This window comes from Acomys minous (genome assembly GCF_964271855.1).
Source record: "Acomys minous genome assembly, chromosome: 6".
NCBI classification, from domain to species: domain Eukaryota; kingdom Metazoa; phylum Chordata; class Mammalia; order Rodentia; family Muridae; genus Acomys; species Acomys minous.
In genome coordinates this window covers 127100621-127113625 of record NC_140487.1, presented here as the reverse complement: position 1 = coordinate 127113625, position 13005 = coordinate 127100621, and positions in this window count along the sequence as shown.

Here is a 13005-nt window from a genome sequence, read left to right as displayed (position 1 = left end):
TGTGAGCAGTTTTGCTTTGGTGGGATCTGGGGTTAAGGTTAATGATCTATCCGTGCTTTTCCAGCATGTTCTTTCAGAAGGTATCGCATGTGGAGGAGGGGGCGGGGGAGAGGCATCACACACCCCGAGACGGGATCGGGCACTTTGAAGCAACTTTTATTAAGGCATCAGGAAGGGGGCAAAAGGTTGGGTCGGAGCCTCTGATAATTACTGACACTATTCTGGGATTAATTAATATCCTAGCAGGGCTAGAGTTGTGGGGGAGGCAAGAGGGAAATATGAGCCAGACTTTGGGACTTCCACTGTATAGGATGACACCCACGCTCAGGGACAAACTCCTCCTGGCTCTTCCCTCTGCGTGCTTTAGGAAGTAGGTTTTTTTTCTCCAGAGGCCGAGATTGAGCCCAGCTGATGAACAGAAAGTGACAGAAGTGGAAGCAGGGACAGCCCAGGAGAACCCAGCAGCGGCTTTGCCGTCTCTCTGAGCAGCCAAGGAGGTGGTGGACCGCTCACCAAACCCACAAATGCCCCCGCTCGGAACCCCCTGCTGTTCTCAATAACACCAGGCTCTTCTTCAAGGCACCTCCATCTCTTGGCTGCGTTAATTTTTAATAAGCTGCTTGCATCTGATCTAATCATGCCACCGAGGGCCATTTTTATATTTTATAAGCACAAATAAATCCGTTCCCAATCGGCAAGCCCCTCAGTGGCAGTTTGCAAAGGCCTCTGGGCATCCAGTTCTCAGCCTTCATCTCCTAGAGGCATTCCCTGACTTGTAAATACCTCTGGAAGATTCATTGTTGCTTAAATAATTGAATCTATTTAAAGAAATGAAGCCAATTAACTTTTCAGTTTATGACTAAGAAATAATTTCACTGTGTGTGGTCAGACTCTGCTAAGTATCCGGGGATTCAATTATTGTTTAGGTCTTAGAAAAACTCAAGCAGGATCCTCAACTATGTCAGGCGGGCTCTTCGGTGGCCTTCAGTGTGAGGACCTTGGAGTGGAGGTTTGAAGGTAAGACAGCAAGCAATGGAGATACTTTGTGTCCATCTGATGAAACCCTCTAGATTTTTTTTTCTACAGAACTCCTGAGGTGGGACTTGCCAGTGAGGGTTTGAGGCTACGTGTTCTTGCCCCCACACCCTCGGTTTTTACTGGGCGTCCCTTTCTGCTATAGGAAACCAGGCTCCTCCTGGGTCTCCCGCAGTCTGAGGTGTTGTTCATAGGCTTGCTTCCCAGCGCAGCATAAGCCACTGATAAAAGGTTAAAAGGAAGCAAATCTTCCCTGTGGGAATTTGCAGTTTTAATAGGAAGTTGTATCCTGGAACATACTAGAAAGGCGTCATGCACACGCGAGGAATGGTAGATATATCATGAGCTAGGGACCCCCGAGGCTGCTGTGAGGTGCCAGGTCTGCTCTGTGAGGTGTGTGCACCTGAGCATGCGGGCAGCACACGAAATCTGTTCAGAAACTCCTACTGTTCTCTGTAGCACCGAGACCCTTCATGGAGGCAGCTCAGGGCAGCAGGGCTGAGCCCAAGAGAGAGTAGTGTCTTAATTTGTTTTCTACAGCTGTGATAAACACCATGACCCAAAGCATCATGGGTAGGAGAGGGCTCCTTTGAATCACACATCCTGGATGGCGGTCCGCTCAGCCAAGTCAAGGCAGGAGCTCGACACAGGAGCCTGGAGGCAGGAACTGAAGCAAAGGCCGTGCTAGCTCGTCCTCCACGCTTGCTCAGCTTGAGCTTGCTCTCTTATGACCCCCGTCCTAGCGCCGCTCACTGTCGGACTGGTCTTCTTTCATCGGTCATTAATCAAGAAACTGCCCCAGAGGTTTGTCCACAGGCCGCTCTGATGGAGGCATTTCAGCCATTGAGATCCGTCGTCAGGCTGACAAAAGCCGACCAGCACAGCTAGCGAGCAGGGGAAAGCGGCAGAGCTCTGCAAGTAGTGTCAGATCCCACGGCTGATGTCACAAGGATGGAGATGTTAACCCTGGGAGAAGCTTTTCCCTCTAGTGAGAGGAAATGCCAGGGCTCCACACAGCCCTTGCCTTCCAACGGCTTCCTGCTTCCCAGTGCCCATCAGCCCTGAACATCAGCTCCATCTCACTCCTAATGTTCAAAGAGAAATGTTAGTTGAATAACCACAGCATCCCAGGCACTTTGAGGACCCCCGAGGCACACACTCCACTGCACACTGAGAGGAGAGTCTGGCCTGGAAGACAGATGCAAGTAACTCCAGCCGCTTCTCGGTGGTGTTCCAGAACGCATTTCTCTGCCACGCCCCGCGAGTGATTGGGTCATTTTTAAAGATGTGTGTGGTGTGTGTGTGTGTGTGTGTGTGTATGTGTGTGTGATGTGTGTGTATTGGTAATGCTGTATGTATTCATATGTGCCTGTGCATACTGTCTGTGTGTGTGTATGCCATGTGTGTGTATTGGCAATGCTGTATGTATCCATATGTGCCTGTGTGTGTGTGTGTGCACACCATATGTGTGCAAGTGGGTATGTATGTCATGTGCATCCCTTGTACCTGTAGGTGTGTGTGTATATGCATGTTTGTAATGTTGTTTGTGTTCATATGTGGCTGTGTATACCATGACTGTGTGTGTATACTAAGTGTGTACAGGTGTGTATATGCCATGTGTGCAGGTATGTGTATGTGTGTGTATACCACATGAGTTCAGATGGGTGTGTATACCATGTGTGTGCAGATGGGTGTGTATACCATGTGTGTGCAGGTGGGTGTGTATACCAAGTGTGTGCAGGTGGGTGTGTATACCATGTGTGTGCAGGTGGGTGTGTATACCAAGTGTGTGCAGGTGGGTGTGTATACCAAGTGTGTGCAGGTGGGTGTGTATACCAAGTGTGTGCAGGTGGGTGTGTATACCAAGTGTGTGCAGGTGGGTGTGTATACCAAGTGTGTGCAGGTGGGTGTGTATACCATGTGTGTGCAGGTGGGTGTGTGTGGGTGTAGGTACAGGTCATGTATGTCAGAATTAGGTATCTTATCCCCTTGGCCTGAGATTGCAGACTATGAAGCTGTCAGACCTGGGCCCGGGAATCGAACCCTTGTCCTATAGAAGAACAGTGAGTGCTCTTTAGTTTCCAGTGCTGAAGGTCAGAACCAGGCACACTCTCTTCTGGGCAGGTGAGCTCCGTCACCTCTGAGATCTATCACCTTCTCAGGGACTCAGCCTCTGACTGTGACTTTTGCCCAGTGGCTCTCTCAGCCTTGCTGTGTGTCTCTGAGATGTCTGAGCAGACTTCTCCAGTTGCTTCCCAGACTAAGCCCACACTTAGCCTCTCTGTGGGCACGCTGCCACCGTTAGCCTCAAAACCAGAGACCGACCGATCACTCTCCATCAATCAATCACCTTAGCCTCTTAGTTTCTGTTGTCTATAACCCCGAGCCACTTTTGGAGATCTGTGCCTCCTCCAACTTCTCCTGCCTATCCCTATCGTCTCTTGACAGCCCCCATGACTAGAAGGCGCGTGCCCCGGGGTTCCCGCTTATCTTCGCTCCCTGCGACCCAACCATCTCTATCTGTGACATGGCACACACCCTTGGCTGTCTTATATCAGAACTGGAGGGATTCGTGCTTTGCCCCACATGCTATGTTCATGCTCCCAGCCCGTGTACGCATGCCTGGGTGGACGTCCCCTGGTCAGCATCTGTCACGTGGACCACAAACAAGTCCTGACTCAGAGAGACACCTGAGGAAGGGACCCAGCCCGCTGCTGTACTGTCCTGAGGAGAGACTGGTAAGAGCTTACATTTCAGAGACAAGGCCCCAATCCTGCCTTGCTTCATGTTACAGCGAACAACTTTATCCTCCAGGATGGAAGGATCCCCCCCAGGTCCTGTGTAAGGAGCCAGAGGTGATGTGGCGGGCTTATAATCCAAGCTACGGGAGGCAGAGAGAGGATCTCTGGGCGTATTGCTAGTCTGCTAGTCTGCTAGTCCAGGCCAGGGAAAGTCCCATCTCATAAAGAAACGACGTGGTGGCATCTGAGGCGCGCTGCCTGAGGTTGACCTCTGGCCTCGGCATGTGCACATGAGCGTGTACTTATTCATGCACACGTACCTCGGCACCCATGAACCTTCTCAGTGGATAACAATGGCTCCCATGGGGCACGAGACATGTTTTCCCTCCACGGTTGACGCTACGCGCCACAATGCCATCAGTTTTGTGGGAACTGATAGAGCACAGTAGCTTGTCCTGTAGGCTTCGGATTTATGCCCAAGTTATCTACGGTCAGCCCTTGCCAGACACCGCTGCCAGCGTACTGTGTCCTGAATCTATTTTGCTAAGTAGCATTTTTGGATGCTGCCAGGGTTTCAGACCCAGCACTCGGTATAGGAGCGCCCCAACCAAGAGGAGGTCAGCGGCTTGTGGCGCTGGCGCGTGCGCATGCGCAGTGCTGGGGGGCAGGGGGAGGTCGGCAGCTCCACATGGGAGCCAACACCGTCCAGGCTGCACCTCTTGGACAGGCCCTGTGACAAGTGCCCAGGGGGAAAGCTGTGCCCTGAGAGGGAGGGGAGTCTGCGGTATGCTGTGCAAGGCCAAGAAGCAAATGACATCCGAACAAGTTCAAGGACACCCTCCAGCCGGAGTGCGTGGCCGCTGGCTCCCACCCGGTAACTCCTCCGCTGGCACCTCCCTGACTTGAACCGGGTGGCCGCCTTCACGTCCTTGCACGGGTGCCTTCACATCTCTGCAGGTTTTCTCCACCAACGTCCTCATTTCAAATCACTTTCCGCTTCTCTAGGCGAGCGGACGGAGGCTGGCGCAGTGCAGCCTGGGCCAGCGTGGAAACTCCACAGCACACACTGGCTGGTGTGAAAGTTGAAGTTTCATTGCCAGAGACTCATATATCAAGGCTGGGATGGGCTTGATGGTTATGAGGATATATGAGCAGGCTGAGCCGTCCGGATGGCGTGAAATGGACTAAGTAAGCTTGTCTGGAGTAATGAACTCGGGCTTAATCAACATATCATAAGCAAAATTATGTGGGAGAGCATCAGGAGTTATTGTTGCCCTGTTTGCTTATTTGAATACTTAATCTTCTAATGCATGCACATAATAATAAAATAATTCCACGTGTGGGTAGAAATCATTTCTCCATCATCACGAAAGTGTATTTAAGAGTCTTGGAATTATGCTTTTCGTGCCGCATCTGTGGGGAAATGTTTTGAAAGTTGTCCTCAAGGGTGACGTTGGACACCCCACATTTTCACACCTGTAGACAGGCTGATGGCCTTGTTTGCATAATAGGTGCTTTGCAAACCGAATATGTGGAAAGCGTGGGCGTGTCATGGTGTCCCATATCACTAGCTCTAAGCAGAAACAAGAAAGAGCTTGTGGCTGATGGGGTGGGGGTGGGGGCTTTCAGAAAACAGGTGACATGTTCCTGTTGTGACCACAGCTGCATTAGCCTGGAGGAAGACAGCAGTGAGACCTGAGGTGTTTTCTTTGGGAGGTGTTGTTGTTGTTAGTAGTGGTGGTGGGGTGTGTGTGTGTGTGTGTGTATGTGTGTGTGTCTGTGTGTCTGTGTGTGTGTGTATGTGTGTGTGTCTGTGTGTGTGTCTGTGTGTGTATGTGTGTGTGTGTGTGTCTGTGTGTGTGTGTCTGTGTGTGTGCGTATGCACGTGTGTGAGCATGTGTAGGCCAGCAGTAAATGTCTGGTATCTTCCTCTACAAGCCCTAGGGACCCACTTGTCTCTGCCTGCTGAATTCTAGATTTACAGATGTGTGCTGTGCTCTGCCCAGTTCTTATCTGGCCGCTCACCAGGCACTTCACCCACTGGGTCACTTCCCCAGTCAGGTCTCATGCTGTGAAAAGGTCATGTTTGTCAAGCTGGGGACTGATCAGAGCCCCTCGCCACCCTAGTGTTTCTCAAAAGATGAACTTGAAGATACTTCCTTTTTCCCCATTGTGTATTTCTGGATTCTTTATCAAAAAATCACTTAGTTGTCCATAGTTGTGTGGGTTTATGTCTAGGTCTTTGATTCAATTCCATTGATCAACCTGTCTGTTTTTATGCCAGTGCCATGCAGTTTTCATTACTAACGCTCCATAGTATTGCTTGAAATTAGAGGTGATGATACATCCATAAATTCTTTTATTGTACAGGATTGATTTAGCCGTCTAGGATTTTTTTTATATATGAAGCTGAATAGTGTTCTTTCGAAGAGTGTAAAGAATTGTGTTGGAATTTGGTGGGATTGCATTGAATCTGCAGGTTGCTTTTGGTAAAATGGCGATTTTTTTTTTTTTACTTTGTTAACGGTGCTAGGCTAACTGGATGTTGACATGTAAAGGGATGCAAATAGATCCATATCTATCACCATGCACAAAACTCAAGTCCAAGTAGATCAAAGACTTCAGTATAAAACCAGATACACCGAGCCTGACAGAGGAGAGAGTGGTGAAGTTGACACAGGAGACAATGTCCTGAACAGAACACCGATTGTGAAGGCACCAAGATTGACAAATAATAAATGGTACCTCCAGCCAAGGCTACCCAGAGAGATCCTGTCTTGAAAAACCAGAAAAAGAAAATAAATAGTACCTCACAAAACTGAAAAGCTTCTGTAAGGCAAAGGGTACTGTCAATCGGACAAAGCGGCAGCCTACAGAATGGGGAACAGTTTTCACCAATTCCACACCCAACAGAGGACTAATATTTAAAATACATAAAGAACTCAAGAAACTAGGCATCAACAAACTAAATAATCCAATGAAAGACAGGGTACAGATCTAACCAGAATTCTCAACAGAGGAATTTCAAATGGCTTCGAAACACTTAAAAGACATGTTCGTCATCCTTATCCACCAGGAAAATCAAAATCAAGGTGACTTTGGGATTCCATATTACATCTGTCAGAATGGTTAAGGTAGAAAACACAAGGTGGCAGCTCACGTTGTCACAGACGCAGAGCAAGGGGAACACTCCTCCGTGGCTGGTGGAAGGGCAAACTTGTACAGCCACTTTGGAAATCAATATGTCGGTTTCTTAGAAAACTGGGAATCGATCTACCTCAAGACCCAGCTATATCAGCCCTGGGCATATACCCAAAGGACACTCCATCCTACCACAAGGATACTTGCTCAACTATGTTTATAGCAGCTTTATTCAAAATAGCCAGAAACCGGAGACAAACTCAACCAAAGAATGGGTAAAGAAAACATGGCACATTTCTACAACGAACAACAAAACAAACAAACAACAACAAAAAACATCATGAAATTTGCAGGCAAATAGATGGAACTAGAAAAAGTCATCCTGAGTGAGGTAACCCAGACCCCAAAGATGAAGATGGTATGTACTCACTTGTAAGTGACTATTGGGCTAAGTAGCAAGGAGAGCTCAAGAAAATATGCATGGATCTCCTTGGGAAGGAGAAATAAAATAATAGATTTCATGGGTGATCTGGGAGCAGGTGGGGGTGAGAACGGGAGGGATCAGGTTGGGGGCGCAGTGGAGGGAGAGAGCATTGGGAGAGATGACTGGAGTGGGGGGCGGGCATTTCGGAGATAGAAACTTCCTGAACTCTATGAGGGTGACCCTAGCGAAGACTCCTAGTAACGGAGGCTGTGCAGCCTGGACTGGTCAGCCCCTGTAACCAGGCGAAGGTTCCAGTAGAGTGACTGGGACACTAAGCGCAGCCACAAAGCCTTCAATGGACAATTTGCCCTGCCTACAAGATATGCTGGGGTAAAGGTGACGGCAGAACTTGTGGAAGTGGCTGACCAATGACTGGTCATCCTCCTTGAGACCCGTGCCATGGGAAAGAGCTCACACCTGACACTGCCTGGAGGGCCAGGAACCAGAGGCTGGATAGCCCAGGGTCCTAGGATAAAACCAAACATAACTGGCAAAAAAAGTAAATGAAATTATTTCTAATGATATTCTGCTATACTTGTAGACTGAAGCGTGTGGTAATTCTCACTGCGAGGCTTCCTCCAGCAACTGAGAGGAGCAGAGGCAGAGACCCACAGCCCAGCACTAGGCAGAGCTTGGGGGATGCTGTGGAAGAGAGGGAGGAAAGATTGCGCACCACCACACCCCGCAGAATCAACCAACCAGGGCTCATAGGGGCTCATGGAGACTGAACTGACAATCCTGGAACCTATATGGGGCTGACCTAGGTCCTCTGCATGTACACTACAGTTGTGTAGCTTGGTGTTCTTGTGGGACTCCTAAGAGTGGGAACAGGAGCTGTCTCTGACCCTTTTGTTTTTGTTTTTTTCGAGACAGGGTTTCTCTGTGTAGCCTTGGCCATCCGGGACTTGCTTTGTAGACCAGGCTGGCCTCGAACTCACAGCGCTCCACCTGCCCCTGCCTCCCGAGTGCTGGGATTAAAGGGGTGCACCACCACACCTGTCTCTGTCTCTGACTCTTTTGCCTGCTTTTAGGATCCTTCTCCTCCCACTGGTCCCGTCATCTAGCCTTGATGTGAGGCAGGTGCCTGGTCTTATTGTAACAAGTGTTGTGCTTGTTAGGTGATGTCCTGGGAGGCTGCTCTTTCCTAAGGGGAAAAGGAAAGGGGGATAGTGGAGGTGGAGGTGAGGACAGAGGAGAGAAGAGGGAGGGAAGCTGCCCTGGGGATGTAATATCTGAGAGAAGAGTAAATAAAGAAGAAAATGAAAATATTGGCTGTGAAATGGACGTAATATGTCTTTTGTGGACAACGGGGCTCATGATGCAATGCAAAATCCACTAATCTGGAAATTTTCCCAGTGGAGCTGATTTGAACACAGCTAACAGTCTAAAATTGCCTACTAATTTGATCCATAAGTTTAATGCACAAAATGTATTCCTAAGGAAAGGGTGAGACTGTTGTGCAGTCTTTAATAGCGTTGCTTGGTGATCAAAACCAGAAAAGTTTCAGATAACAGAAAATGGGTATATTAATATAATGGAATATTAAAGTTTCTGAACAGTGCACACAATACATCCCTTTCTGAAAAAATAAAATTCATGTTCACATACATGTCAATACAGTAAAAAAAAAAAAAAAAAAAAAAGATCAATTTTAACAAACCTGGGAGGAACAGGAGAGACTTGGGGCCTCCATGTGGTAGGTTTTTGATGTCCTGGAGCCAGCAATCCTGCCTGGCGGCTCTCTTGGGAGGTCACTCACCCTAGTCAGGCAGGGACAGCTGAGTTGAAGCAGGTTCCATCTTAGTGTCTCTTGCCACAAGTACCAGGAGCAGAAGCCTCTCCGATCCCGTGGATCATGTTGTCCACGGTCATTGCTGCTGTCACTATGAGGGCAGAGAGGCTGCATCCACGGCCAGGGTGCGAGCGACCCTCTGAATGTCTTGGCTGAGCCTTGGTGAGCCACAGCGCACCTGATGCCTTCAGTGAGAACAGCTGTAGCTTCCTCAAGGTCCCCCCAACCCCCACCCAGCCTAAGATCAGTAGCTGCTGGAAGCAGCAAATAAAGCCAGGGACTTCATTAGATACCTCGTCAGCACCAAGCAATGGACCCCCAGAGCCTTAACTGTGGTCAGCAGCTCCCCCTTACTTGAAGGTCAGAAGGAAGTGGGACCAGACCCCACGGACACCCTGCCCTTGATGCTCCGTTCTTGTCAGAGTGGCCTTCAGGGTCACTTGTGTTAGGAAAACAAAGCATCAGCTCATTTTCAGGAAGTTTTTGGGAGCTTTTTAATCTTTGCACTAAAGCCTTAAAGGGCCTGGCGGCAACTGGGCAGACTGCAGAGCCTACGCTGACGAGCGAGCGCCCAGCAGAGGGTCAAGGCACCTGGTGCTGTGGAGAATGGAGCTCACGCGGCAGCTACAAAGGCTGCACAGAGGAGGTGACAGCTTGGCGCGTAGTCTTCACCATAGATTGGATGGATGGAGGATAAACCGTTGTGACTGCAACCAGGTCCCCAGCCCTGGGGAGGGCCAGGCAGACAGGCTCAGGCTCTGATGCACTGGCACAGACGTGGGGGCAGAGGGTCCTCGGCTTGGCAGCCTGGCTGGCCTCAGGAGGAGGCCAAAGCACAGGCAGTGAGTGGTTGAAGCTCTTTCTCACACATGGGCTGCACAGTGGCCACTCAGGTTCCAAAGCGGCTTCAGCATTTGATGGGCCATTTGATGGGCCATTTGATGGTTTGCGGCTAAAAGCTGTCTTTGAGCTCAGACAAACTATCTCACACTCACAATTAACTATGGAGTATGAAAGGAGGTGTCATTGTGAACCCCACAGTCTCTATTCAACCTGGGCAAAGTAGCATTCTCCTTAGCGTGGCTCGCTCAGCCGGGCCCTGACCGTGGCTTATCAGAGCTCTCACACCTGTGAAAATCTGCTGCGCTTCAGAGAAACGTGCTCTGTGGAGGGACGCTCACCTCGCTGCTTCTCCCCTGGCTGTGTTTCGAGCATGGCTCTTCCTGTGCTGTGGGAGGCTGGGCTGGTGAGCTACACAACAGACTCGCCCAGGCCTTGGCTACCCACGCTGGGGCGGCTGGAGGGTCAGGGAGAGTGATCCTCTCCCATGCGTTTTCTGGAACCAGCTTGGGCTTCTCCAGGTACAGCCATCTCAGTAACTGATCCTTAGGTGGCAAAGGTCTTCCCAAAGACAGAGAAAAGGGAAACTGCAAGAGTCTGGAGGCATAGCCAGACAGAGGCCCAGGGTCCCCTCTCGTCTGGCCTTCTGATTGGCACCTGAGATGCCAAGGATGACCGCCCAGGGGCCTGGAGCTTCACTCCCCCACAGTAGGAGAGAGAGCAACCCTGGTCACCATCTGTGATCCTCACCACATGAAGAAAGCAACGTACATCTTCAAGGAATCGCTCCAGGAGGCTCAACAAGGGAAGTTAGGTCAAACCTCTTGCCAGGCACCGATTCCCCTAGGCTCACAGGGAGCAGCTGCTCCTTCTCTCCTTCTCTTTCCACTGGAAATCACCACCCCCGCCCCCGCCCCTCCCACTTCTGTGAGATCCAGGTGCCCACCATTGCCTCCAGCTCGATGTGCTGGGAAACTGACCGTGGGAGCTTTGGTTAGAGCGGTTGGTCTCTACGCCAGCTGGCAATGCGGGAGACACAACCCCGCTGGCCGCTGCACTTGCCTGGAGCTTCTAGCTTGTAAATTTGGCATGGGCTGCCTCCCTTATCCCTTGGCGGGGTATGCACTTGATTGCCAGTTGTCCATTGTGAGAGAGTTAGCTTTAAATATCAACCTGTCACATCCTAGAATCATCCGGGAGCAGAGTTTTAATAAAGAATTATTTAGTTGAGGTTGGCCTGTGGGTATTTCTGTGTGGCAGGGACAGTCTTGAGTATTCATTGAGACCGGTAGACACCCTGAGTGTGGGCAGCACCATCTCACGGGTGGACCTTGAGCTGTGGAGGAGGGGGAAGGCTATGCAAGCAGTGGTCTATAGACAGTGGCCTATCTGGGCTGGTGTGCCTGGGCTGCAGGTCTCAATAGCTCGCAAGGACACTTGGAGGTTGTCCCTGTAGACTTTACGGAGGTGGCAGTCCCCATCTCCCATCAACCCCAGCAAGCACAGGATGAAATTTTCTTCTCTGGAGATTTAATGCATCGATTCATAAAAACAGAGCGGCTAAGGAACCCCGATTAACGAGAACACCACCGCGGTCAGTTCCCACCAGGCCCTCGGCGTGGGGATGGATATAAATAGGCAGCTTTTAGAAGAAAGTGCTGATCAGATACTAGCACCAGCCACCTTGACGTACGGCTGAGAGCCGTCCCGGTAATTGGGGTTACGGGCAGTTGCTCTCTCTGCTGGGATGGCAGGTCATTTTTGCAGTCCGTGCCTCCAAGAGGAATGGAGGTCCTTCCTGGGGAAGTCCAGCCATCCAGCAGGCAGTTAACCCTTTCTCTCTGCCCCCAGTTTCCACATTCACAGCATCCATTCTTGCCAGGCCTGCAGACATCCAAGATGGCAAAGACTTGGGATCAGAGCACAGGTAAGAGTGGATGGGGCAAAGCAGCCTTAGGGGCACGCAGGCAGGCCCCGTGAGCAGAGCAGAAGGCAAGGCTCATTTCTGATGACCGTGTGTCACCCATGTTCCAGGGAAGACATTTTGGTCACTCACCACCACCCAGTACCTCGGGGGTGGTGGGCAAGAGGGTCTCAGAAAGGCCACTTCTTCGTTAAAGTTACTCAGTTTCCCACTAGGCCTGGCTCACAAGCTCTCTTGTGACTGAGTGGCTGGGAGTACACACAGAGAGGGTTTCACACTGCCCCTCTAGGCTTCCCTGTCATGGACCCGGGACCGGTCACACTCAGTCTGCATGCCTGCTGCTGTGAACCTGTGGGCTCTAATGCATTTTCAGAGTCAATGTAGGTCCTTAGGAAGGGTCTGGTTTGCTGGAGATCTGGCCAATTGTTTTCCTGTTACTCAATTAGCTTGAGAGCAACAGTTATGCTAACCCGACCTTCCCTGCAGTGAGTGGCTAACTTGTAAGACACAACGCAGCCTTGAGTCACCTGCCCAGACTGTGACAGCAGAGTGACCTCAGCAACAGACATCTATCTGTCCTCCGTCCCGGAGGCAGGAAGTTGGAAGTTGGTTCACAGCTTTGTCCTTCCTGAGGCCTCCTGCTTCGGTGTGTAGATGCCATCTTTCCTCTGTAGCCTCAGAGGTCACCCCTCTGTGTGCCTCTGTGTCCTAACCTCCCTATAAGGATAGCACTCTTGAAGCAGGGCCAACCCCACTGACCTCATTTTAACTCAATTACTTACGGAACAGCCATGTCTCTGAATAAATACAGATGCTTCCTGAAGTCCTGAGGGGTTAGAGCCCCAACATAGGAAGTCTGGGGTTGGGGAGCCACACAGCTAGGTGGGTGGCTCCTCGGCTCACCTGGCCACAGCAGCCGGCAGCACAGGAAGACCATATACCCTATGATAATGACCTTCATCGCCTCACAGCCAGGGTATTTCAGGTGTCAGCTCTCCCCGACACCTCCCACAGCCTTAAATGAAGACTGATCACTCCTCTCACACTT